At 46.8% G+C, this 25390-nt stretch overlaps 1 protein-coding gene across 7 annotated transcripts in view; it reads right to left on the bottom strand.

Annotated features, from left to right (window-relative positions):
• Positions 1-18001, bottom strand: part of Arntl (aryl hydrocarbon receptor nuclear translocator like) — a 102319-nt gene extending 84318 nt beyond the window's left edge. For 4 of the 7 annotated variants that reach the window (XM_036189607.1, XM_036189615.1, XM_036189623.1 and 1 more), the window contains exon 1: positions 17822-17988. The gene's annotated coding sequence lies outside the window, so the exon portion shown is untranslated. Of the gene's footprint in view, positions 1-17081; positions 17250-17821 lie in introns of those variants that run through there. The other 3 variants (XM_036189581.1, XM_036189650.1, XM_036189590.1) reach the window with 2 other exon arrangements.
• Positions 18002-25390: the final 7389 nt, after the last annotated feature.

Raw genomic sequence — 25390 nt, 5'->3', positions numbered from 1 at the left:
GGAGGGCAGCTCGCAACTCCCTCTAACTTCAGGTTCAGGAGTCTGACCTCCACTTCTGGCCCCTACAGGGACCTACATGCACACCTGCACACTCCACACACTAACCCCATAAAGGGAGGTCTGAGTATGCTTGGGCTGTAAAGAATGTGAATGGCGCCGGACGGTGGTGGCGCACGCCTGTAATCCCAGCACTTGGGAGGCAGAGGCAGGTGGATCTCTGAGTTCGAGGCCAGCCTGGTCTACAGAGCTAGTCCAGGACAAGCTCCAAAGCTACACAGAGAAACCCTGTCTCGAAAAACAAAAAAAACAAAAACAAAAACAACGACGACATAAAAAAGAACGTGAATGGCACATTCCGAATGGGAGCAATGATACCCAGAAGCTAAGCAACACCTGGGTCCCCAAAACTCCTGGCAACGTTCTCACAGTGTCTAAGATGGCCCCAGGACTCCAGGGCCCCAGGTAGGAGGCAGGAAGCAAAAGGCTCCCTTGCCAAGCCTGCAAATTGAAGACACAGACCCAACTCCCCCATCCTGCTGAATACAGCTGAACCCCAAAGTCATCCTGAGGACTAGAAGAAACTATGAAAGCAAAGCTAGAACAAAACCTAACACATCTGGGCTAGTGAAGTTTTGAGGAGAAAAAGCCCATTTATCAATGGATTGTTCTTCCCCTAGATCTTCTGTGGGCCTCTTCTACATACACAGTGATTACAGATGCACTTTTCCTGAAAGACAAGGGTAACAAATACAAATGGTAACAAGCTCCCTCACCACCAAGAAAATCAACTGTGTTCAGTAGCAGAGACTTCCAGCCCAGCAGGGGATCAAAACATCCCTGCATGAATGACTTAGTTAGAAGTTACAGTAGGTGGGTAGGAGGGGGTGAGAAAGCTTAGAGTCAACTGATTCCTCCTTTAAGAGATTAAATAACTGAGCTGGAAAGATGGCTCAGCAGTTAAGAGCACTGGCTGCTACTCTAGAGGATCGGGGTTCAATTCCCAGCACCCATATGGCAGCTCACAACTGTCTGTAACTCCATACAGGATTTCTGACTCCCTCACACAGACAAATATGCAGGCAAAAACACCAATGCACATGAAGTAAAAATAAATCTGAGAGAGAGAGAAATAGCTTCAATTTTTCCTCACCGCATCAAACAGGGATGAGACAAGTTAGAAGCATCACTAAGTGTATGGAAAGAAGACTTGTCTCTCCATAAAGCTAAGGGTCCAATGGCTTTCTAAGAAAAGCAAATCCAAAGAGTGGGACCAGGGACCATGCCTCAAGATTTGACAGGAAGGTCTAGAAGACTTCATGAGGATGCTCTGGGCAATCACAGACCTTGGCCTGCCATCAAGCTTTTTTGGGTCACCTGAAGTACACAGTGATGCCCAAAAGATCTCTGAGTACTAGTGACCAGAATTTCAGAAAGGACAATAAAAGTAGTAATTTCTCAGTCTGTTTGAAGGCTGAATCTGAGCTATCAGGAAAGGGATTGGAGATAATGAGGAAGTACAGAGGAGGAGTTCATTAAAAAACAGTCCCCTGAAGGCACCAGCCTCCTTAGATGCTGAAAATAACTAGAGAGAAAATACAAGGCTGCCTCACACAAAGCTGTTACATGCACTAATCTGGACTCTTAGATCAAGACTGGGGCTTACCGGTCTTCAGAAAAGCTAGCTACTTACCAGGGGCAGCTCAGAGATAGTCACCTGGAATGGCTAAGCTAGCTTATGCCTTCAACTTGTGATTCTCCACCTGCAGGCCTGGCTCACTCTGTCAAGCAACTTAGTCCTCCTGAGAGGTATCATGATCTCATTCCTCTACACCAGTGATTCTCAGCCTGTGGGTCGCAACCCCTCTGGTGGTCATATGACCCTTTCACAGGGATTGTGTATCAGATATTCTGCAAATCAGATATTTACATTACGATTCATAACAGTAGCCAAGTTATTGTTATGAAGTAGCAACAAAAACAATTTTATGGTTGGGGTCACCACAACATGAGGAACTGTATTAAAGGGTTGTGGCATTAGGAAGGTTGAGAACCACAGTTCTTCACCAACAAGGAGAGCTGGGAGGAGCCAGACCTTGGAATTAAGAGTCCTGGGTTCCGATCCAAACTCTGGTCCTCCAGTGCCACTATTAACAGACACTTTTAACCTCCTCTGGGGCCAGTCTCATAGCCTGTAATCATCTACTTCATTCAGCTACTGGTTAGCCTCCTCTCTCTCCCAAAAGCTCCTCTCAGCTGAGGCTAGGTCAGCGGCTCATCCCTGTAGCCCGGCCACTTCTTGGAACAGAGACTGCGACACTACAGGATCTCAATGGATGAATGACAGCTTGGAAACTGGCTTCAGACACCAGTCAGACACTTTCAGGAGCCACATCTAAGCCTGGCATGCCATGTACAGACCCAGCCCCAGAGAGATGGGCAGTCCAATGTCCTCTTGAAGGTCTGTGGTGGCCTCAGTGCCTCCAGTCGGGGCCTACAAGTGTCCCCTACCCCAGGACTGCTCAGGCCACTCATCTGAGCAACCACCACGGGGGAAGGGGAACTGTGGGGAGGGAGGATCACAATGAGTTCTCTTCAGAAGGCACCACCGGAAAATCAAAGCTGAGCGTGTAGAGAGAGACCAGGTAGAGAAGGGACCTGGAAGAGCCAGGGGCACCTGGCCCCCAATGCAGGAGTCAGGGTGCTGTGGTGCAGAAGAAAGAGTTGCACAAGATAGAGAGACCCTTCCTCTAATTAATTAATTAATGAGGGAGGGGAGGAGAGGAAGGGAAGGAGGAAGGAAGGAAGGAAGGAAAGAAGGAAGGAAGGAAGGAAGGAAGGAAGGAAAGAAGGAAAGAAGGAAGGCTAATCCAAGGAACAGAGACTGTGCAGAACTCATTTCTTTAAGTCAACTGCAATAAAGCCTAGCCAAATCCCAGGAGTGTGGCTGCACATCCTTCCTAATGTATTAGAGGCCCTGATTCTCAGCTATCATGCAGGAGAGACATCTGTCACCACACACGTTCCCATTGCCTCAGTCAGGAAGGAGTCTGGATCAGGCTGGGAGCACTTGAGAGTTCATAAACCAGGACAGGTGCTGAAACCAAAGATCTTAAGTTTGGCTTGCAAGTATGAACCTACTTATTTACAGGGCTAATTTCCCATGCCCTTTTAAGATGATGAAAGCGATACATGCAGAGTTGAACCAAGAAAACCACACAGAAAAAAATGGGAATAAAAACCAGCTCTGATCTCACAAGGTGAGAAGCACTGTTAATATTCTGGTGCCTTTTCTTGCTTTTATTAATGAAAATTTGAAAGAGATAGGAGCATACTGTGACAAAATTTCAATAACATATTTTCTTGCAGTAAAATCCATCTATGATCACTCCACACTCTTCCCAGCAAGATGCTCGTCCTTGGTGAGCAAATGAATAATAAAATAAATAATAAGGTTAGAAAAAAAGCAACAAAATGAATTAACCTGATAAATTTCAAATTATTTACCAACAGAAAATAAAAACTAATCACCACTACTTCTGGGGTGGGAATTCTCATCACATAAAAACATGAGGCTCACTTTTATATTTTCTTGTCTAGATCTTTCTTCAAAGCAAAAGTTTTGAATAAGCCACATTTTTCAAATAAAAGGAATTTTATAACTGCATCTGATTATTCTGAAGCAGGAAGTCAAGTCTGAGTGGACTTAGTAAGGCCAGCAGCATGGCCAAGTCATTTTAAAGGCTGGTTCACATTCGTGGACTCTATCTTCAGTTATGTTATATCCTGGGGAGCAGGCAGAGGTATCTTGCACCACCCAGCTGACAGCCGCTCTAATGTCTGCTCTGATACTGGCTACTGAGGTTTATACATGGGTTCAAGTGCTTGACCAGCAGAGAGTCTCAGAATCTTTCTTTGAGAGAAGACTGTAGGATGGAGAGCTCCTTTGCATAGACCCTTTTCACCTCTTGTAATACCCATACTCCATTCAGCAATGGGCCCGTGCCAGGCACTGGGTGGAGTACTGGATATGGTAGTGAACAGATGCTCCACGGTTCTATCGGAGCTGCAGGTGCTGAGTGGTCCCCATCCGTTAGCCTTATACTACTCCATCACAGTTATTCCTCTTTTATAGATGATAAAACATTTACTGAGATGTTCTACTCAGGTCATAGGTGAAAGGCCTGTCTCAAACACAGGTCTCTGACTCCTCAGCAAGGGATCTTTGTACCACGTCCATCACATTGGTGAATTTACTTCCTTTCACTGACAACTTAAGTTTTTTGGATTAGTAAGAGCCCCTTCTGATGCCTGGGTACAAACTGGCTGCTGAGTTTGAGAGCAGGGAACTACCCTGACCTCTAGATGACTGTACTTGCCCTGGTTTAAGTGGCTGCCTAGCTTCTGGGCCCTGATCCTGGCACCATCCCTGCTCTTCCACACCAAACTCTCTTCCACTCCAGACTCTATCAACCACCCGCCACTGCAACCGCAATGGCTGGCTACCATCTTCCCCAATGTTCCAGGTCCTCTCCATTGACTTTGCTGGGCACAAAGCCTCCTAATTAAATGTATTTCCCAATTGGAGATATTCCCCAGCCTTACATGTGTCCCAAGAACTACGATCTGACCACTGGGACAAAGAATTACTGACTTAAGGTCTTCCCCACAGAGTGATAGGACCTCTCCCACTCTGGTTCTTCCCACAGGAGAAGGGAAAATGAGGTTTGTACCTTCAGCCACCAAGTGGAACCACCAGGTTGATGGCATCAGGCCTAGACATTCTTCACTCTGAACTGACACAGAAGAAGTCGTCCTCTACCGGGCGGCGGTGGCTCACGCCTTTAATCCCAGCACTTGGGAGGCAGAGTCAGGCAGATCTCTGTGAGTTTGAGGCCAGCCTGGTCTACAGAGCAAGATCCAGGAAAGGCACAAAGTTACACAGAGAAACCCTGTCTCAAAAAACGGGGAAAAAAAAAAAAAAAAGTCGCCCTCCACCTGGGCTCAGCTATTGTGGGAGTGTAGAGTCTGTGGGTCTCCTTAACAGAGGAACCAGCCTGAGCAGCTTGACACCAGTTCTGCACACCCCCAGTAAAGTCCCTTAACGGCCTTTAAACACTTCAAAGGGGTGTCCAAACCCATGTATGAAATTGTTCTGTGTTATCTCACAGAAAACTTTTGAATAAAGCACATTACCAGGACCTCAAAGACAAGTTCTGCTCCGATCAGAAGAAAACTGAGAGAACCCAAAAAAAGAAATCAGCTTTTCCATTTCCAGCAAAGGCACTGCAAGCTGAACCAAGGGCCAAGGCTAACGTCTCCATGGAAACTTATCACAGGAGCTTGTATTCCTGACCAAGAACTCAATGGTCAACTTCTTTTTAAAAAAATGATATAAACATCATGTTTTGTCATCCATAAAAGCCTTGGGAATCTTTTTTAAGACAGGAGGACTTCTGGCCCAGGCATCTACTGCAAAGGACACATGCACACTATCTATCCTCTCAGGGAGGTACGTATTGGCTGAATACAAGACAAGAAGCATTCATGTGGTCTTTTATTTACTGATTCAGTAACAGTGTAGCACACCGCACATCAAGTTAATCATGCCCACAGGTTCTGCAGGCTCCTAAATACAGTCTACAGAACACTCAAGGCAGCTTTAGCAAACAAAGGGAAGGGAAACTTGGGTAAGCCTGGCTAGGATGGAAGCTAAAGTCAGAAATGCAGCTTGGAAAACTGTGGGGCTCTGGACAGTGACTCACACTCTCCAGAATAATCCCTCAGTCTACACATGCAGACGCTAACACCTGTCTCCTCCCGGGGTCACCACAGAGACCAAACGAGCCATGGCCTATAAAAACTGTTCAGCAAATCGGGTAGGAATGTTAGATGGCATGGTTGGAAAAGGCTTTTTCTTTTTTTTTTTTTCCTCTGAGACAGGGTTTCCCTGTGTAGCTTTGTGCCTTTCCTGGATCTTACTCTGTAGTCCAGGCTGGCCTCAAACTCACAGAGATCTCTGCCTCCCAAGTTTTGGGATTAAAGATGTACGCCACCACTGCCTGGCCTGGAAAAGGCTTTTAAGAGAAGATTCTGATGACCACCTCCCAGCAACCCTAGCAGACTAGATGCTGCCCGGCCACTCTGAGAGACCTAGAGAAATCTCTTGTCCAATTGCTCCTGGTGGACTAGCTGGCATAGCTAGCAAGAGGCATCCCTCTGCTGTGTCCCTCACTGGCATCCATCTGCTTACCAGCTACCGAGTGGCCAGCAGGACATCAGTCATGGGCTGTGAAGAAAAGAGAACTGCAGTGAGCTGGGGCCACTACATGGTGATACGTCTAGCAAGCAAAAAAAAAAGGAGGGGGGGGTTCCTGGGCCCCACTGTGCTGTGAGAAGCCCCCAGACTGAGACAGGAAGCATTCTGCAGTTCAAGAAATAAAAAAGATTGCAGCTGTTTAAAAAAAAAAAAAATGCAGGCTCTGGAGTGAGACTGGGGTTTAAATCTCAGTTTCCCCATTCAGCACACATCATCTGAGGCACCCCTGAGTGTCAGACTCCCTAACAAGAGAGTGAGACCTGTGCCCACTCCATAGGACTGTCTGTCGTAAGGAGTAAGGTGTCGACTAGTCAGCACTTAGCACGATGCTTAGCGTACGTCAACAGCCAAGGGTTAGGCACCACTATTAATACCTACAAATACATATATTATGCTAATGGAGTCAAGAGCTGGCAGATCGCCAAGAAAGGTTCTGCTGCGCCATGGCAGCTACAGGCTTTGCAAATGAATATTACCTGGACAGTGTGCTGGCTCATTTATTAATTGCAGGCTAATGGAGGTTCTTCTGGATCTCTGCCTAATGCCTGAGGACAGGCAAACCATCCAAGAATGCCCAGCCAGCCAGTTGTTTTTCTGGTTTGGAGCTGCCCATCACTATGCTGAGAGACATTCCCAGAGAAGACATTCAAGTGACTATCCGTATCTAACTTTTCCACCCGGGGCTGGGTATTAGGCTCTCCATCTCTGGGTACAAAATGCCCCAGATGTAGGTCAGTTGGCAGAATGCTTGCTCAGCATGCACAAAATCTTTGGTTCAATCCCCAGCACTGCACAAACAGGGTGGTGGCACATGCCTGCAATCTCAGCTTTCAGGAGCTGGAATCAGGAGGATCAGGAGTTCAAGGTCATCCTCAGCTACACTGAAAATTGGAAGCCATCCTGGGCACATGAGACCCTGTCTCAAAACAGAAAAACCAAACAACAAGAAAAATGTTTCTAGCCCACAAAGTAGTATGAGTCAGCACCCAAGTAGTGGACAGCGCCACATCCTCCAGCCAGCCCTGGAGGTAGCCCTGCTTTGCTATAACACCTGTAAAGGCTAGCACAATCTCACTGGTTATAGCTTCAAAGCCTGCATTCTTCCATTATCTCTCTCAAGCATTAGACCCACCCACACTGCGAAGGGTTGGATAAGAATTATTTTATCAGCTCAACAGACATGCAGGCTCAGTCTGAGACATCCGTGATCTGCTTAAGGGATGGTGGTTAAGTAGTGGAAGCAGCCTAGAATGCAGGTTAGCCCATCCCTACTCCAGTGCTCCCTACAGACAAAACATACTTGCCTTTGAACGTTTGTCTTCCAACATGATGCTTTGCCTCAAGAACTCAGGACTGAGGAATCTGGTCACAGTACAGTGCAGATTCACACACTTAAAAGCCACTTACACTGGCAGATGTTGGCATGCTTCAGAACTCTAAAGATGAACTGACAACACAACTGTCAATTAACTTGGACTTCTGGCTTCATGTCCCTCTCCATCTGGCCCTCTGCTGCATTTGGTTCTCTCTGCTCATTCGAACTGCAACATTCACCCAGGGCTTGTGTGTGAGCAGTTAAGGAATATTACCATTGTCATAACAAATAATTTCATGGGCTTCCCACTGCCCACCAGTCTCTACTACTTTGATAGGTGTCTCTTTACTTTTCCTGTTGCTGGGATTAAAGAACAAACAACAAAAAAAAAAAAACTCACAAGGGACCAGTGAGAAGGCTCCATGGGAAAAGGTACTTGCTACCCCATGACAAAAACCTGATAACCTGAATTCAATCTTGGGACCCATTTGAAGTTGGAAGTAGGGAGGCCTGACTCCACAAAGTTGTCTTCTTCTATGTGCACACCATGGCCTCTGCACTCAAACACATACACAATACAGATAATAATGGTGATGATGGTGCTGATTTTTTAAAAAAATATTCCAACAAAAGCAATTTAAAGGAGAAAGGGGTTATTTTGAGTTGTAATTTCAGTGCAGTCAATCATGACAGGAAGCTGAGAGGCAGCTGGTTACATGGCATCTACATGCAGGATCAGAGAAAGATAATTACTTACACTCAGCTCCCTTTCTCCTTCTCATTCAGTCTGGAACTCCAGCCCACAGAATGGTACCACACACTGTAAGTGGGCCTTCCTTCCTCAACTAACCTAATCAACATAAACCCTCATAGGCATAACCAGAGGCTAACCTAATCTAGATAACGCCTCACAAGCGTGCCTGTCACCTAGGAAAGCCTAGAGCCCCCACCCCACGTTGACAATCAATAGTAACCATCACATTGGAGGTATGTGCTTGCTGTATCACTCTTCAGCTTTCTTACACCTAAGGATGGTGCCCCAAGATGAGTCATCAATTCAGACAATCCCTCACAGACACAGCCATAGCTGTATGATCTAGGCAATCCATTAGCAGAGCTCTCCTTTCAAATTACTCTAGGCTGTATGAGTTGATAGCTGGGTCTAAATGGTCACTACATAAACCTTGACTTGTCACTGACTTCCTTATTTCCCCATCACTCAGTGGGTTAAACACAGACAGGCCTGTAATAATCTTCCAATGTTCAATTGCCACTTTGGAACCTTCCATTCTAGGTCAGCCCATCTCTGACTGTGCTCTCATCATTCCCACCTTTGAGTTAGCTGTATTCATATCCACCTTCGGAAGGACAAAGCTACCCTCATCTGTGTGCTAGTATCTGAACCAGGTCCTCACATGTGCTCATCCTACACTTTACAAATGTGCCATCTACCCAGCCCATAGGATGCTCTTTCAGGAAATAAAACAGCAGGCTCCTCAGTCACAAAATCAAATCAGCTTTGCCCCGGGTCTAGCCTGAGCTTGGCATATAGCCCTTCAGACATCTGTTGACTAAATAATGAATGTGTTATTATGCCTGAATAAATGTGCATGAGTTGATGAGGCTCGGCCACTGCTAAGTTATGCTCTGGAGCCAAGGAAAGACAAGATAAAGATGAATGTCAGCTGAACAGTTAACTCCTTTGTCAGTAAGACACTGATCTCCAAGCCAACATGGAGAATACAAAAAACACAGCTGTCCAGAGGAAATAGCTACCTAGACTTTTAAGTACATATAAGAGCAAGCCCATGCATATGTCCTTGCATATGCAAGGCAGGAACATCTGGGGTTTTCACAAAGCTCAACTCACCTGTTGATTAAATAAATAGGTATTTACTGAGCAATTGATCTGTAAAGACACCAACTCAGTGGCTGGTCCTGGGTCATGGTGGGAAATAAGCAGGTGACATTCTTGCTCACATTCCAGCACCCGAGGAAGAAGATGAGGTTCCATGCAACCCCAGCTCCAGAGTGAAGTTCCCAGCACAGTGTTTCCTTGCACAAACTCCTTCTGTGTCTTCAAGTGAGGGGGCAAAAATAAACATACTGCTCATAACTGACCAGACCAGGGCAGGGCTCAAAGTGCCCTGTCACTCCAGTGTGGCAAGCTTTCCCTCCAGAAGCACCGAGGACAGTAGTACAGCGTGCTCACCTCAGTCATTTTGTCAACACTGCCAGCTGAGCTCAGCCACGAACATCACTCAAATGTCTCAAATGGCAGAGTGACCCAAGATGCCAAAAGCAGGACTCAGAGGTGGGAAGGGAGGGGTAGCGCTTGGTGAAAGGATGGCTTTTTTTTTTTCCCCACTATGGTAAAGCCCCTTCCCTTTGAAGCAGAAGTCGATTCTATCATCTTCAGCCTTGGGCTCCTTTCCCCTCCAGCAGGATACTGAAAATAGATTTGCATTTAACATTTAAAACTGTTTTGGATCCCACACTCTTTTAGCTCTGTTCTCGGCTGCAAACTCATCCCAGTCCCTGAGGGTTCTCACAAGTGTGTTTCACAAGCAAACAAACCAGTCACCATGTTTATCCCTAAGAGTCCAAAGAAAAGGTGATTTACATAATGATTTGGGAGATTAGATGACCAAGAACACATAATTCCTATCTGGACCACAAATTCTAGGGAAAAAATTCCTTTCAATTCATTTAGAAAGGCAGATAAAGGGGGGGGGGGGGTTGTAGAAGAAAAACCATGAACACTAGCCAAGAGAGCTAAGTTCCCCTCGTCACCCTGCTGTGTACTTCTAAAAGAATCTGGAGGGGGCCATTTCCAAGCAGGTATGCACGATGAAGGTCGTATTTCATTTTCCTGTTACTTCGAAAACACCGGATTTTCTAACTGAGAAGACCCTGAGAAATCAAAGTTCCAAAAGGAATACTCCTTCCAAAGTGCCTCAGCACATCACCACGTTGGCTCACAATGCCCTCCACTCTGAGTTCTACTGTCTCATTTATAAGACAACAGAACAACTCTTAAGGGCAGAAAGGTTAGGGGAAAAAATCCCTTCATAAAGCTTTCTGTCAGGCTGGGAAATAGTAGAAGTGACTAAGATAAACAGCCAACACCAGCAGTAAATAACTGTAATGCACCACAGATGAGGGCCTTGCAAGCTGCAGCTTAATTAACGCTAACGCTGCTTTAGAACGAAGCCATACGGTTTTGGCTACAGCTGTCCCTAAATGGCTTTTCTGAGCTTGATGGGGAACTAAACCATTATTTAGTTTGGTTGCTTTTTTTTTTTTTTTTTTTAATATAGACCAACTTATACCAAGCTTCTATCAACTGCATTACAAACTTTTAAAACATTTAACATGCACACACACGTCAAACAATATACAGAAGTCTGCACTAAATATAATTAAAATGGTAACGGGCAGTGACACCTGTCAGCAGCACGTTTATGAGGGAATCCTCCAAACCCTTAATTTGTTTGCATATGACACAGCAAATCAACAAGCCTTGCATTTCACAAAAGGCCTTCTAAGCAGGGAACAGTGAACTACTAGTTACACGATCTGAGCAAATACGCGAATTCATATTTGCAGGCCTTTGACTCTGGGCTCAAGGCTCCTGAGAAGAGAAAGGAGAAAGAAAGCATCTGGTCACAGAAACTCAGACCCTTACCCACCAGCTCTTACTTCCCTCGGCAATCAAGCTGCCTCCAACATCAGGACCTTGGTACCAGCCAGACTCTCTTCCATGGAAACAACCCGTTCCTGGATCTTTCAGAAGCTGAGCTCAAGTCACCTTCTCAGTGAGGTCTTCCCTGACAGCAGGCATGCTCCCTACTCTTTCACCCCCTTTGGCTCTTGGGCATGTCTCACCACCCTCCCTGCAGAAGCGGAAACCCCTTCTGGTGACTTCTGTGCTCAAAACAACTATTCACCCGGAAGCCTCCAGGAAATCCTACTGGAAGAATATATGAGTGCAGGCAGGGAGCAGGAAGTGAGGGGAAGACAGTTCATCATCTACTGAAAAGTGAAAGAACTGACCATCCTGCTTAGGCAGAAGACGGCAATCTGCCAATTGTGAAATAGCATTGTTTTGGAATAAATGACTGACCAGCGAAAGGCAGGGGGTGGGGCGAGAGATTCAAGGTAGGCAGAGGAAGGGAGGGAGAGAGGAGGGCCTCTCTGGTCAAGGGATCATGAGCTAGGACATTCAACAGGAGAGACTATGACACAGTCAGACAATCGCATGGAAGCTCAGGCACAGGGTCTTGTAATGGAGGTTGGAGATAGGCAGGGGTGGCCTAGAGGGGCAGAGGAAGACTGGACACAGGGCATTTGTTCTTAGAAGGCTCTGCCTGGTCATACTGAATGAAGAAAACCCAAAGGAGTACAGAGTAGAGCAGAAGAGTGGAAACAGGTGGTACTGATGGTCTAACTGAGAAGGAGCAAGCCGCTTAGCCATGAGGGAGACAAAAGTCACCAAGACATCACTGCATCTTCTCTCTCAAAATGCTCCAGATGCCCAGCAAGGACAGCAGAGTTCAAAGGGGGTGCTGAGGGCAGGACATCACCTTTCACACTTGTCAATCTGAGGTTAATTCTGTTCCAAGGAACCAGTGATTACTACTTTTTTGGGGGATATAGAGCTGAACATTATATAACCGATTTTTATGTAACAGGTTCTTCACATAAAACATTGTTCCCTTTGCTATCTAAATGTATTCAGAGGAAACGACTGGCATTAAAAACATATATCTCCACCAAGGCTGCCATACAGCAGTGGCTTGGAGAGGGTGTGTCTTTGGGATGAGGAGGACATCTCTCCCTGGGGAGAGCTCCTCAATGTCTCTGTCAGGACTAGTGTTAGTGAGTCTCTTCAGGAAGCTCATCTTACACAGGGGATCCTGGGGAGGAAGAGGCTGAGCATCAGGGGCTTGCATGAGAGCCCCAGAAAGACAGAAGAAAGCAAGGATAGCAAAGAGACATCGCAGGATGTAGGAGGAAACTCACAAGCCCTTGTAACCTCAACTAGGGTAGTATCCAAATGTGTGGCCCCTTGTACCATGGCAAGGACATCATCAGCACTGCTAGAAAAATGGTGCACATCATGCTTGTCAACTGAGACTGGTCCCCAATCTCTGCAAGCCTAGCATGATGTCTGGCACACGGGGCCCTGTCCTCCCAGCAGGCTCCGGAGTCTATCAGATAGATAAACCCTGGCCCATCCCTTAGCAACTGGGTAATCTTGGGCAGTTTACAAAGCCACCTTATCTGTATATAAGGACAGCGGTGTGACCTCACGAGAGAATGACGAAGACTACAAGAAATTAATAAGCCTAAGGTAAGTGACACATTTGCTGGCACACAGAAAATGCCCAATAAATTGTAGCTACTACTGCCATAATTATTTATTCCTCTTTTTCAGTTGAAGCCAATCAGACTCAAACTCACTAATTTGTCCAGGTCACACAACTGAAGCAGTAGTGAAAGGGATAAATACATACAAACGTCCAAAACAACATCAACCAGAGTATTAAATCAAACAGACCCTTCTTTACTGGGCAAACAGGCTGAACAAACAGGAGTTTACAGAACTGAAAGGACAGCATGCACTCAAGTAAAAATCATTTGCCATTATATTCCCACACTCAGCATTCCCCCATTCCAGCACTTAGCATTCCCCTGAAGCCAGTACTAAGGACATGTCATCTCCCTCCCCCCAACTCCAACTCTCCTTTCCAGGACCTCTGTGCAGTAAGTGTGCATCCCTCCCTTGTCTGGGATGGGTACCAGACAAATACAAATATGCCTCTTGTGCCTATTATTTGGGAGGAACCAAAATGAACTCTCCCCCAAGTGCTCAGTCTGAACAAACAGGCCAGAATCCCAGGGACAGTCAAACATGATATAGAACACAGTAGAACCTACAGGAATTAGAAAAGGGTCAAGGGCTGGGGACACTGCTGCCACGTGTGGGGCAAGTCAAGACAAAGATGGTTCCTAAAGGTCCAAGTGCCTGAGGTGGAACAAAAGAGAGTGGATATGTGAAGACTTGGAGATTGGGAGGACCCAGCCTAGGGCCGGTGCATGGGATGGTCCACACCTCAGCTTGGCTGGACAGTCCTGAGTACACAAGTGCAGGCCAGCATGTGAGCTGGATGTGGAGAGTCCCCCACAACAGAGTGAGGAGCTGGCAGAGCAATGGGGAGCAACACCACTGAGCCACGGCAAAGTGTGGTAAAGACCTTGACCCCCATGCCGTATATCTTAACTCATTCAGTCCACAATGCAACTCTGGGAGCTAAGGGGAGGTCCTATCAGGAGGATGCCAAGATACAGAGAAAAAGCAAGTTAGCATCAGTTATAAAGGTCGAAAGCAAAAGCTGGGATATGAAAGAGCTGAAGCTCTACACTACCTAACAAAACTGCCTGGCTGAACAACTGGGGAAGCAGGACATGAAGGGTTCTAGGCTCCTAGGTGGTGTACTGATGCAGGGGAGTGGGCTTGAAGACAGTGTGCAAGCCTGGAACCTCCAGGTCCACTAGAGCTAGCTACAGGACACTACTGGAACTGCCACAGCTACAGCAGAGGAAGCAGGGCACAACTAGAAACGGGACCCCAGGTGAGGCGGGGCCAGGTGGGCAGCAGAAGATAGACGTTGGCCTTCGGCAGAAACAGAAAGAGAATCGAGAAAGCAGGACGGCCTAAAGGAAGGAGGAGGAGTGATTTCCGGAGAAGACAGTGAGCTAGATCAAGCTGCAACTTGGAATTCAACGAAAGGTTTTAGAAATCACACAGAGTATAAAGAAGGAAAGTGGGGGGTGGGGGAGCCAGAGCAGGAGAATGTTCAGCTCTGGGACAGTCGGGCACCTATGGGGAGACATCCAGACTCAGGGGCACCTAGTATGGACACATGGAAACTCACAATAGGCTCACAATAGGTCTGTTTCTTCCTATTCCTAAGTCAAGACAAAGGTTCTTCTGACACTGGTGGGAGTCTGAGGACAAATAGTACAGTGGACATTCTGGTGACAGGAGCCTGGCAGAGGTAGGAGGGAGTGGCAGCTGGCATTGAGGAAAGGCTTCCTGTGTGTTAGGCATTGGACATGCATCATGTCCTGTCAACCTCACACAGCCTCCAAGAGGCAGGCGTTGCCACTGCACCAGAGGAGCAGCACTGAGGTCAAAGAAGTCAGACACTTCTCCAAAGCCATACACCTCCAACCCAAGTGCAGCTCCTTCTGACACCAGAAACCAAGAGCTCCTGTGCATTTGAGCTCAGTGGGGGAGGAATGTTTTCTCCCAACTGAGAAGAGGGGAGGGGGCAATAGGGGAATGGATCGGGTGTTCTACAAAGGAAAAAGCTCAGGAGCTTAAGTCAGAGCAGGTGGATGGGAGGAGAAAAGTTCATTTAAAAGGATATTTAGGGTCAATCTGAGCCTTGTGATAAAGTGACCATGACAGAGAAGACCGGGAGAGGAGGGCAAGCTAGTGTCCCTGAGCTCCTCATTCAGCCTCAAAGTCTAGAAAAGATTTTGTCTTTTCTAATTTCCCCTGCAAATGCCTACTTCAGTCAGCATAGCACTGAAGTCACTGAAACTACAGTGCTGGGAATGGCAGGTGCTCTCGGTCTTCACGTTCTCCTGCCACAGTGAGGTGACGGCAGAATCACAGAAAGAACAAGGACAGCAGACAGGCTGCCCACCAAAGATAGATAAAACCATGCATCTGTGCGTGCTCATATGCAGTACTCAGTACTGTTGACGCAGCCATGTCTTTCCGTGCACGTGTCCATTTTCGGTTATAAGAATCTCAGCGAAGCTGGTGATGTGAAGGAATAAATCTGAAAATACAGCCACTTCCTTTTCCTGCCCGTGGCATGTAACCTCTTCTGCAAACTGCAGATATGGGTGAATCGTCATCAATTATAAATCATTTGAAATGGATCCTTTTAAACACCATCTGTTGATCTGCTTAACTTTCTCATGAAAACAGGACTTTCCCTCAAATGATCTGGCAGCTTCAGGAGGTAAATACCTACCCTAATTGAAATCTAGTAAATATTTAGAGGCATGTGGAACCGAAGAGTGGTAGAAACCTTTGACATCGCTTAGGTCAACTGTCTGAGCCTTTCCATCTGAGGCGAACATAACCCAGAAAGGCACAGTAACTTGCTCCAAGTGGCATAGCCATCAGAGTCCCAGCCTGGGCTAGAACCTAGCTACATGCCTTCTAACCCAGGTTTCTGTTCTTCCACACCTTATCGGAGCCTCTCCCATTTTAAACTGCAGAGATTGGAACAAAGTACAAATTTAACTGCTGTTTTAACATTATCATTATTCATTGGCGACATCTAAGATACAACCAAATTGTCGCTACCAATCCAGCCTCCGTTGATACACCCAATTTCAAATCTGCCTAGGAAATTTCTAACACTTCTAAATATGTTCAACAAACCATTTTAAAGATTTGGTAATAATGCGAACCCAGAAACAAAGCAGAATCTGAAAGATTAAATTTCGTATTTAAAAAATATTTATTTTTGGAACTTCTCTGGTATGGAAATCCAATTTAACAGCAGTGATTTTTCCCCCTTTCTTGAAAGCACAGGGAGCCTGAGATTATTCAAAACTGCTCAGGAGCAGCAACGATTATTTTAAGCTCATGATTCAACTGGTACATTAATTAGAAAATCCACCAACCTAAATTGACAGATCCTGGTATCAATGGGAACTTAAGAATAAAAATAATAGTTGTTAAGTAAAAATAGATTGAAAGGGGGCACGGCAGCAAATGTCAGAAGGACAAATGATAAACAAGGGTTGTGCAAAAGAAAGGGGGGGATCAATTTTCCTGGACAAAAAATACAAAACAAAACAAACAAACAAAAAAGAAAGCATGCAGATCTTAGCAATACCAGTACCGTCAAAAAGTAGTTGCTCGTGAATACAAAATCTGATTTTTGGAAGCTGGGTGAGAAAACTTGACTAATAATTTCTTGCTGAAAAGTAACAATTTAAGACAAGAAAGGAGCCGGACCGCAAGGGCTAAAGGGCTAAAGCTAGGCTAGGTGAGGGCAGAAAGACTGGAGAAGACGCCGGGGGAACAAGTGTAGGGTGATCATGTCAGCTCGGCCAGCACAAACTTGACAACAGACGCCCGTGTCCAACGCAGCCCTTCCTTCCCCCGGCACCGATCGCGACCCCCGGGGACGGCTGCCATGTGGCCCCAAGTCTGCATAAAATTCTACCTTTCACTTCTCCCAGCAAACCCGAGCTCCCCAAGCTGTCAACGCCGGGGCAATCTCCAGTGGAAACCTTTCTCTTCCCCTATTATCTGCCAAACCCGCATGTAAGGGCAGCCTCGCTGCGCCCTCCGCAGGTTTCCCGGACACCCACCACGGCTCAGGGCACCGTCCCCACGCCATCGGGCACCTGCTCGCAGACCCAAATGGGAAGATCCATCCTCCAGGGCCACCCAAAGTACCGGACGGCGCAGGACCGACGGCTGTCCACACACTGGAAAGGGCCTGGTCCGTGCCCGCCAAGGCATAACCGAGGTCCGCGCCAGCCCCACGACCGGCCAAAGGGACGCGCGGACGCGAACGCCCGGACTCGACGGAGACGCCCGGCCCTGCCCCCACCCAACTCCGAGGAGGGAAGTGCCGAGGGGTTGGCTTGGCAGGCACTGCATAGCATCGTTCTGCCCGCGTCCTAGCCATCCCTTCAGGGACCCAGAAGCTCCCGGGGACGCATCCCGGAGCTCGTTCCGGGCTCGGGTCATCGCCACAGCCGGGCATGGCTGTCTCTTTAAGAGGCCGCCGGCCGCCCCCTCCCGGGCCAGGTGGTGATGCCCGCGCGGGGAAGGTGGGCGCGCCCACCGACAGCGTCCCGGGCCCCCCCCCCCAGCTCTCCCCCGCCCGCCGCGCAGCCCAGGCAGGGAAGATGGGGGTGAGCGGGCGCGGCGCCTTTAAGGGGCGCAGCCTCCCCGCGGCCGGGTGGGGGCTGGGAGTCGCACGGGCCCTTTAAGGCCGGCAGCGGGCACGTCGGGCAGGGCTCCAGGCGGCCGGGCTGCGCCGCGGGCGGGGGCGGGGGCGGCGCGCCGGCCCGGGAGCTCGCGACCCCCGACGGGACGCCCCGGGACGGCCGCAGCCAGCAGCCGTGCGGACACTCACCGTGGCTCGCCGCGAGCGCCCGCGCCCGCACCCGCACTCGGATCCCGCGGCGGTGGCGGCGGCAAGTCCGGCGCGGGTAAACAGGCACCTCCGTCCCTGACCTACTTTCTGCCTTCCCTAAATGTCGCACCACTAACCTACTTTCCGACCAATCCGCTCCCCGCCGGCCCAGGCCCGGCCCCCCGCCCACCAATCGCTGTGCCCAACCCCCCTTCCCCGCCCACCAATGGAGGAGCCGCGGAGCCCGGATACCTGCCTCTTCCCGCCAGCCAATCAGAGCGCGCTAACGGAGCGGTCTTGGCGGCCAATCCGGACCAATCAGCGTTCGGCTCCATGTCGCGCTAGCCAATCGTTTGGCCGATAGAGATGCCACTGACCAATAACAAGACGGCAGGGCTGGTTTACCTGCTACTTTCCCTTCACCAATCATTTGGAGGACAGGAACGCACGCCCCGAAAAGAGGACCAATCGGTGAGCCATCTGGGTTTCTTGCCCTAGCCCTCGGTTTTTTCCCCTCAGGTCTCCGGCTTGCAGCGGCTGCAGCGGCTCGGACGGACTCCGAGCGCTCGCTGTTGTCCCCTTGCCACTCGGTCGTGTCCAGAGCTGGTACCTGCCTTCCAGCTCTCCTTCCTTCTCTGTCCCCTTCCTTGCTCGCAGAACGCTGAGTAAGCGCAGCATCTCCTCGTCCACCCCGCTCCAGCTCCATCTAGGAAACCACATTTTAGGAACACAGCGCCAGAACCTTCCTGAAACCCCTGGCTTGCCCTAGTCGGAACCAGAGCACTAATACCCAGCGTTTCTAGAAGACTTTTCCTTCCGAAGACTGCACGCGATCTCGCGTTCTTTTTATTTGTCTTGACCTCCAAGCGCCCGGCGGAGCTGTCATTCCCGTTCGAAAGAGAAGTCTCCAGGAGGTGGTGGTGCACATCCATAATTCCAGTCTTCGGAAAGCCTCTAAGGCAGCGGGGGTAGTCGCGAGTTCTAAGCGAGCCTGGGCCATAGGGTGAGACCTGAGCGAGATTCTGTCACATGTTACAAGACAGGGTCCCAGCAGCCAAGGCATCTGCTTTGCAAAAGCATCAAGGGAGCAGGACAGAAAGAAAGAGATGCAGAGACTTTTGAAAAGAATAAAAATAATTAATTAATTAATTAAACATAACGTGCGACTTGGACGCTCGAAGTGTGGAGAAGTCTTGTTTTTACTTCCCCAGCGCTTACTAGGGAGACCCAAAGAACTGGCAAACCTTCTAAATGTTGAACTCCCTGATAACAAAGTACTGTCTACTTTTTGACACGTGCCTGCTCCCTTTTAGCAACTGCTGGAGGGGCCTGGGTGGAGTGGCGGGGATGGGGCTGACACCCAGAAAGTGCTCTGCAAATGTGGGCTGGATCCACAAACAAAGGGCATTAAATCAGTAGACTGAGTTATGCGAAGTGGACCAGCCTCTGTGACTATAGAATGAACTCTAGCCAGGCAAGTTCCTGGACGCATTTCAATGCTTGTAAAGCTGTGTGACCCATCCCTAGTTCTTTGCAAGGCACACAACGTTTGTCCAAATGTGGATGGGTTTCAAGGCCAAGCAACTTCATGAGTAACTTCCCACTTTCCCTAAGTTTCAAAGCAGATTTACTTTGTCTCTGTCTGTTTTGGAGAGGGGACTACTCTGTGTAAATAGAAGCTTAACACAGCAATGGAAAAGATATTACATACAAGATGGAAATATGGGCTGGATGCTGACTTAATTAATTGGACTCACAGCTAGATAAGTACCAGTAACCTGAAGATGCAGGACGCTGCATCCCCCAGCATAGCTCTACTGTGTTGTTGCCAGGCACTGTGCTAAAAGCTTTCCCTCTTTTTCACCCTGCATCCTCACAACCCCCTTGTGAAGAGAGAAGTTCCCCATTCCACAGATTAGACAAACTGGCTGACTCAGTGTCAGTCATGTTTTAAATGTGTTTTGCTGCCAGGCAGTGATGGCACATGCCTGTAATCCCAGCACTCCGGAGGCAGAGGCAGGCAGATTTCTGTGAGTTCAAGGCCAACCTGGGCTACAGAGTGAGTTCCAGGAAAGGCACAAAGCTACACAGAGAAACCCTGTCTCAAAAACAAACAAACAAACAAACAAACAACAACAACAACAAAATGTGTTTTGCTTTCATTTACATTCTAAAGGCTCCATATCAGGCCAGTTACCAAATGATGTAAGGCTCCCAACTAGGCCCAAACTCATGATTTGTACCCATGTCTTGAATGAAAAACCAGGAGATTTGCATCCATTTTCCAGGTGATGCAAAGCCAATAGAGGAAGAGACATTATATGACATCAGCCAAATTTGATATGGAACAATGATCTCCATAATGGGAGCAAGTGTGGGGTTCCACCTTGGGAAGTCTACTGTTCTCAACAGGGTGAGGCTGAGGGATTCATGAAAGAGCAAGATGGGGGACCCTAAGTCCCAACTCAATCTGAGTCCACAGAGAGTTGTGGTTGCCCAGAGAAAGAATGCCATCTCAGAATGCATCACTCAAAGTCTGAGCTATTGGACTGGCCGTCTTGGTCAGTACCCTCATGGAGTACTACTGTCTGTGACTAAGACTTGGCAAACAGAAATTATCACTGTGCACAGGAAGGAGACCAGGATGTAATGAGACTATATAAACTATGTCACATAAGAAAAGATTAAAGGAAACAGAAGTTTTTGCCCCAGGGAGTACAAGGTAACTTTCTTCACATATTTGAAGAGCTGTCAAATAGAAGAGAAATTAGACTTTCTTTGGGGCCCAGAAGGGATGGAAGGAAAGTCACATGGGTGGGAATTCACTGGAATCAACAAAGAGAATTTTATAGTAACTATAGCTGCATCTGCCTTGATACATTGTCTTATCACAGAAAGAGTCCACACAGGAAACAGCTGGCCACATGGAGGGAAGGGGGCCTGTTTTAAGACCCTGGCCCTCCATGTGCCTTGATTGTTTTTTAAGAGTTATTATCTTGCTGTTTTCTACCCTTAGTAGACAAGAGATGGTCTCTCCTTGTTCAGGCATGTTCTCTCATATTCAGTTATATTTTCCTTAGAGTTCCTCTCTGCTGGAAACCCAAACACAAGTATCTTCTATTGGCACCCACTGTGCCATTTATTTTCTACCTTCTGGAACACTGAACTTGTCAATTCTTTCAGTATAGCTAAAGTCAAGGTAATTGCTCTCAATCTGCATTTCCTGAACATGAATAAAATCACATGGCTATAAAGAAAGGAAAGATATTATTTAGTGAACACCTGTGTGTACCAAGTTCTTTAAATATGTTTACCATAATCCTCATCTCAATCCCAAAAGTTCATATACCTAGTGTAATAGCTAATCTTGGTTGTCACTTTGATGAACTTAGGAAGGCAAAGAGACCTTCAATTGAAAATTGCTAACATTAGATTGGCCTGTGAAACATTTTCTTGATTGCTAATAGATATAGAAGGGCTTAGCCCACAGTGGGAGGTACTTTTCCTTAAGCCAGTAGGCCTGGACTGTACGAAAAAGCTAAGGAAGAGCAAGCTAATAAGCAGTGTTTCTCTGTGGCCTCTGCCTCAGTTCCTGCCTTCAGGTTCCTGTCTTGAGTTCCTGTCCTGGCTTTATGGGATGATGGACTTTAGTGGGTAAGCCAAATAAGCCCTTTCTCCCCCAGCTGTTTTCAGTCATTGTGTTTATCATACCAACAGAAATGCTAACTAGAATACATACCCTCCATACTTGCTGTCTAGACCCTGTAAATCAAACTGATTAATCTCTCTGTACTTTAGTTTCTTCCTATGTGGAATAGGGATATTCTGTTATCTACTATAGGGGCTTGATGAGAGGTAAGTGAGGTGATAGGTGGAAATCCTGAGCATAGTTCCTGGTGCACAGTAAAGAGCACTATACTAGGTATCACTGTTGACACGTATGAAGTAGATGCTGTTCCAGATTTATTGGTGAAGTCAGTGAGGATGGATAGTCTGATCTGCAGTGCCTTCGAATGCAGTGGCCAAAGCCATTCGAATTGCCAAGGAAGAGTTTTGTAAAAAATACAGAATCCTGAGGCTCTGTCTGGCAGAATCTAATTCAACATCTTTCAGATCTGAGATGCAATCTACTTTGGGAACTGCTGGTCTAGTGGGAGATTAGGCTCTGAAGTCAAGCACTCAAAATCAAATTCCAGGTTTGATGGGTTGACTGGAGAAGACAATGACAGTACCCAGAAATCACATAAGCATGAAAGCTAGAGACTCTTGAGATGAGAATGTTAAATTTGTTTGGGAGGAATTGAGTAGGATTGAGCTGCGTCAATATTTTCTGCAGTTGAAGAATGAGTTGATTGTTATTCTAAAAGCCTCATATACATCATCTCCATCAAGTCGCACAGTGTCCCCCATACACACCCCAAATAGACATTTCTGTTCTCATCTTTCAGGTGCAGACACATCCTGAAATCCCAGATTCCTTAGACAATCTGTCTCAAAGTTCATGTTCTATTTTGCTAAATTGCATTTTTACAATTACTTTGGCAATGATCATTCAGAGCAAGAGTGTGTAGAACAAGGAGCCACTAACTTATAGGTGGTGTAATGAGACACAATCTCCAATCAACCTTGGAAGAGCAAAGGAGAACACCCAGTATGAGGCTTCAGGAGTGAGATGTCTTCTCACATAGAGGAGATGTGCAGAGTGGGAGCTTCCGGGGAAGGAGTGTGGTAGCTTGTGGAGTCCTGCAGTGAGAGGCACAGCAAGTCCTGGTGGAGACCTGAGCTGCTGCTCTGTTCTTGGTGCCTCACCCTCCACCCCACTGAGCAGAGCTGTCATGGATGTACTCAACCAGAGCCAGAGAACAGGAGAGCCTGGGCAGTCCTCCAACAGTGAGCCCAAGCTGAGCCACGCTCTCCAAATGCCAAGGGAAGCAAAAGAAGAATCAGAGCAGGAGAAAATGGTGATGTGAGCAAAAGGAGAACCCAGAAAGCAACGAGGCTGGAATAGAAAACTGGAGGAAAGTCTCAGTAGACACAAGTGAAGTGAAGGAGAATGTCATCCTGGAGAAGGGGAACTCTGGTTGGATTTAAAAGGCACTGAGCTTACCTTGGGAAAGCTGATTTTAACTAAACTGGAGATCAGAGGGAGGAATGAGAAAAGAAAGCACAGTGCCAGGAGCAGGCAGAAGCCATGGCTTGAGGACATTCATTATTTAAGAGGAAATTAGAAAAGGAATAGTTACCTCTTCTCTGCGGACCAGGTTGAAAGTGTGTGTGTGTGTGTGTGTGTGTGTGTGTGTGTGTGTGTGTGTGTGTTTCAGAGAGAGAAAAAGAGGGAGGGAGGGAGGGAGGGAGGGAGGGAGAAAAAGAGAAAGGAATTACAGGTTGACATCTGAAATATACAAAAGTCAGTTTTGGGTTTTATTTGTTTGTTTTAGTTATGGTTTAGTTGTTTGTTTTGAGACAGGCTCATCTGGAATTCACTATGTAGATGAGACTAGCCTTGAACTCAAAGAAGCCTGCCTCTGCCTCCTAAGTGCTTAGATTAAAGGTATGTGCCACCATGGCCAGCCTTAAAAATGAGTTTCTAAACATCAGGCATTCACAGGTTAACAGGTGTTGGCAGCTCTATCAGAGGCTTCTCGAGAGGCCTTCCCTGGTTCTTTTCTGAATAGAATGACCCAGCAGCTCAGAACTGGAGAGCAGCAATACCTCATTTGGAATGTGTCCTAGACCATGTAATGAGGCTGAACATCAGCTCTTGTTTGCAGACCTGGCCAAGACACTCTGGCTCTTGGTGTTACAATGTGAAAGGGGCTTTTCCATGTGGCTAAAAGAAGCTGAAGATCCTTAGCTGCCTCACTTCTTCACAGACCTCCACACAACAGTCTTCAGAACAAAAGCAAACTTTTTGCCCCCTTTTTCTAGAATGCACAGCAGTAAACTGCTCTTTCTAGAACAGAAAAGAAAGGAAGAATATTGTTAGCACGGCAAAGCCAAGTGTTTAGTCACATAAGGAATGTAGTAACTCAGAATATAAAACTATGTTTTTGAAAAAAAAAAAAAAAAGTAGGTTGGGGGTATTTGACCTGGCATATTCTCACAGCAAAATATAAAGCAGTGGTAATTAGTCTGTCTGATGGCATAGGCCTGAAATCCACATTATTTAGGAGTCTGATACACACTTGTAGAAAGTTCCAGGCCAGTCTGGGCCGTTAACAGAGTGAGTTCAAGGCTAGGCTAGACAACTTAGACCCTGTCTCAAAATAAAAAGCAAAAAGTGCTATAGACCTATAGTAGAATGCTTAGTTGGCAGGCAAGATGCTCTAGGTTTAATCCCTAGGAACACCAAAGAATACACTCAATAAAATATTCTTTTATTAGCATAAAAAAAGACCAGTAGAAGGATCCAGAGATAGACCCATACTAAATAAAAATTGAATTATTTTTAAAAAGAGATGGGTTAGCCAGGTAGTAGTGGTGCATGCCTTTAATCTCAGCATTCAGGAGGCAGAGGCAGAAAGATCTGAGTTTGAGGCCAGTCTGGTCTACAGAATGAGTTTCAGAACAGTCAGGGCTACATAGAGAAACCCTGTTTCAAAGAATTAAAAATAAAATGAGATGAGTTTTCAATATATGCTATTGAAACAACTGGCTAGCCGTATGGAAACCCATGAAAATTGTTCCTAACTCTATCTCTCTACTAAAATGTAGCCCACAGGTACTTAAAATTTAATTTATAAGAATGGGGGCCAGTGATATGGTTCAGCAGATAAGGGCTCTTGCTGCCAAGCCTGGGGACCTGAGTTCAGTCCCTGGAACCTACATGGTAGGAAGAGAGAACTGACTACTGAAAGTTGTCCTCTGGCCTCCATGAACAGTTCCTTATGAACATACACACACACACACACACACACACACACACACACACACACCATATAAACTAGAAGGTCACTCGAATACAAGCACCATAAACATACTATCTACTCAGAAAACACCACACACATTTCAATTAAAAGCTAGCAGTTGGTGCAAGTGGTGTCTCTAAGGCCTTTACTTGAACTTGTCCTTGTATAGAATTACTTCTTGGAAAGATTTACTCTTTATAAAGTTTGTTGTTGTTTTGTTTGTTTGTTTTGTTTTGTTTTTGTTTGTGTGTGTGTGTGTTTGTTTTTGGGGTTTTTTTTTTGTTTTTGTTTTGTTTTGTTTTTTTGCTCCTTGGCCCTGTTTTTCCTTTAGTATTTTTAAATAAAATCAACAGCTAGTATGGTATTACACCCCTATTGTCCCAGCTCAGGGCAGTAGAAGAAGTTCAAGGCCATCCTCCTCTACTAACTGAATTAGAGGCCACTTTGGGCTGTATGAGAAACTCTCTCAAAACAAACGAACAGGGCTGGAGATACGACTGGTGAGTTCTCAGTGTCCACATCAGGTGTCTCAAAAGCTCATGGGATCTGATACCTCTGGTCTCTTCAGGCACCTGTACTCATCTTCCAACACACACACACACACACACACACACACACACACACACACACACAATTAAAAATAAAACACCTCTTTATTCAC

Source organism: Onychomys torridus, chromosome 1 (genome assembly GCF_903995425.1).
Source record: "Onychomys torridus chromosome 1, mOncTor1.1, whole genome shotgun sequence".
Taxonomy (NCBI): domain Eukaryota; kingdom Metazoa; phylum Chordata; class Mammalia; order Rodentia; family Cricetidae; genus Onychomys; species Onychomys torridus.
Note: the sequence above shows the minus strand (reverse complement) of the source record. Positions and strands in the feature narration are given on the sequence as shown.